Raw genomic sequence first — 3,161 nt, 5'->3', positions numbered from 1 at the left:
AACGCATGATAGCAGTGTAAGACCTCCGAGGTCCCTTCCAAACTCTGCTATTGTATTGTATTGAATTGTATTATAAATGTTGATCCTGTGACTCCACGATGCTGCAACTCTTGTAAATACATGTCGGTTCCCAAGGGCCCAAATTTTGATTTTTGTGAGTCTATGAATCATTGAATAATCCCATCCAGAGTCTCGCTGAAATCACAAATCACCAGGCTCAAGTGAACCCATCAATCAATCAATCAATCATTCAATCAAAGGGACTTTGAAGGTCTTCCAGTCCAACCCCCTGCCCAAGCAGGAGACCCCATACCATTTGAGACAAGCGTCTGTCCAATCTCTTCTTGAAAAAAGCTTCTGCTGGCCGATTGTGAAACAAAACAGATGATAAGTAATCTCCTTTGTTTGAATTCTTGTGACAATTAACAAAAAGTGTTCGTTATTACCGGAGAAACCAGCCTGCTCGGCGCCATTTTAAAGCCTCTAAGTAAAATAGTTTTTCGGAGGAGAAAAAGAAAAGAAGCTAAAATCTTGATAAACAATTATTGCCCACATAATACGGATCCAGCTCGTGATAAGATTAAATCAATCAAAACTTTGAACTGAGTGGGGGAGACCTACTTTGTCCTGCACAAGGCAGTTTGAAGTTCCCAGCACGGACAGCCGTTCTGCCTTGGGCTAGCCCCCTTTCCCTGCAAGCACAAAAGCTGCAAAAATCGAAGAGCATTTGCCAGCAAAACAATTTCTTCTTTCCTTCTTGCCTGAAGGATAAGAAAACCTGATAAGACGTCAGATGGAAGATACTCTAAACAGGTACGTAGCCAGGAATTCGGAGGCAGCTGATTTTTTGCTGCCACCACCAGCAGGCTCCTCCCAGGAAGTTTTCCGCCATCCGTTGTTTCTCGTCTTGCCTTTTGGTGCAAGAAGGCAAGAAGGAACTAGGCTTGGATCACTAGCTTTGATCCAAACCTAGTTTGGACACATTATGCGGAGAACCATCTCTCTCGGGAATAACAGAGCTGGAAGGGACCTTGGAGGCCTTCTACTCCAACTCCCTGCTCAAGGACCCAATGCCATTCTGGAAAAATGGCTGTCCAATCTTTTCTTGAGAACCTCCAGTGATGGAGCACCACAACTTCTGGAGGCAAGTCCTTCCACTGACTGATTGTCCTGTTAGGAAATTTCTCCTTCATTCTAGGTTGCTTCTCCTCCTTGCTTAGTTTCCATCCGTTGCTTCTTGTCCTGCCTCCAGGTGCTTTGGAGAAGAGGATGACACCCCCCCTCTTCTTTGTGGAAGCCCCTTGAATATTAGAACATGACTATCATGTCATTCCTGGTCCTTCCAGGCTACACATATCCAGATCCTGAAGATGAAACTCAAAGACTTTGGCCACCTGATGAGAAGAAGGACTCCCTGGAGAAGAGCTCATGCTGGGAACGACGGAGGGCAAAAGAAGAAGAAGGGGACGGCAGAGAAGGAGGTGGCTGGATGGAGTCACCGAAGCAGCCGCCTGAGCTTCAATGGACTCCAGAGGATGGGAGAGGACAGGAAGCCCTGGAGGAACATTGTCCATGGGGTCGTGATGGTTGGACATGACTTCGCAACTAATAACAATAATGAACATATTGTCAGGGTTCCAAATAGCATCCAATGTAAATCAGAGTCCCAGGCAAGAGATTCCTCAAAGTTCCAATTTATTAAAAGAGCCATGTGGCACATCTGGGAAAACCCGTATCTGAAAGCTTCCAGGTTTTCCACCCAGTTGAAAGTTCAAGATCCTGCCCCCACACCCATCAGTCTATCACATGGTCCAATGTCTCACTGCCACAAAGACAGATTCTCCCATCCAGTTCTGGCCCGGTGAAGAGACAAAGATGACCTTGACTTCCTAAGAAGAATGTTGTTATGGCTACATACCACCATCCCTCCCATTTTCCCACAGTAGAAAATGTGGCAGGCCTGACGTCCAAAAAGAAAAGATGGCTTGCAGGCATGACACATATCCAATTACTGCAAACGTTCTTCATACGTTTTAGCCTCCAGACTTCAAATTCATTGAAGTCCAAGAAATGAAATTCCCTGAAGTCCATAAAATGAAAAATGAAATCCATTAATCTGAGAAAAGGTGGAAGGAAGGAAGAAGACTGGCACCACTGAAAGAACGAAAGGACCAGTTGAAGACTACATGAAGATTGTCTTGGAGAAAAAAAATATCTATAGGGTTCCTGTTGTGGCCCAGCAGGAGCCGTTGGAACTGCCACAAGACTCCGACAGTGAGGGGCCCTATGAGTCGGCTCGGGAGGATGTGGAGGACCCTGGACAGGGTTCTGACTCCGAGCAGGGTGCAGAGAGGCTGGTTGGCCACCAGGTGGCACCTGAGCCTTGGACCAGTGGGGAGGAGATAAGGGCGAGTGAGCCGGACGCCAGCAGTGAGTTGTTCCTGGATGCACGCCATCGAAGAGCTACTAGGCGTCAGGAACAGTTGCGCAATTACAGGAGGTAATTGTGCTCAGCTGGTGGTCATTAGGCTCCTCTCCAGACTATAAAGAAGACTGCTTGTGACATGCCCTTCTTGCAGAAGTCAACACATTGACTAAAGAGAACGTAACTAACTTGGCAGGCTGGATTGCTGCCAAGGTCCTTATCTGTTTTGCTTGCTTGGCTTTCGGCCCCGAAATTTTGGCTTCTTGCTATTAAAGTACATTCTGGTTAAGCTTGTCTCGGCTTTCATTACTGGACGGAAGATGGGGGGTCAGAACAATTGCGTAATTGCGCTCAGCTGGTGATCATTAGGCTCCTCTCCAGACTACAAAAGGACTGCTTGTGCACACGCCCCTCTTGCAGAAGTCAATGCAGGAACGAATGTCGGAGAACATTACTGTGGGCTTGGCAGGCTGGATTGCTGCCAAGCCTTATCTGTGCTGGATTGCTGCCAAGGACCTGTCTGTCTGTTAATTAAATGCCGTAACTTATCTTTGGCTCGGAGTGTGTGTTGGTGTGAGATGACGGGGGGTCAGAACAGGTTCCTAAGACTCACCCCAACTTGATGGCAACTAATCAATTCATCTGGACAACTGAAGTCCTTTCCAGGTGCTGAGAAGGGGGATTTAATCCGTTTCCTAAGTAAAAATTTATTTCCCTTGAAGTCTAATCCCATTTA

The sequence above is a fragment of the Thamnophis sirtalis genome, unplaced genomic scaffold, assembly GCF_051295495.1.
Source record: "Thamnophis sirtalis isolate CommonGarterSnake01/CBP01778 unplaced genomic scaffold, rThaSir2_p1.2 scaffold_7, whole genome shotgun sequence".
NCBI classification, from domain to species: domain Eukaryota; kingdom Metazoa; phylum Chordata; class Lepidosauria; order Squamata; family Natricidae; genus Thamnophis; species Thamnophis sirtalis.
The sequence above is the reverse complement of the archived record's forward strand: the minus strand, read 5'-3'. Positions refer to the sequence as shown.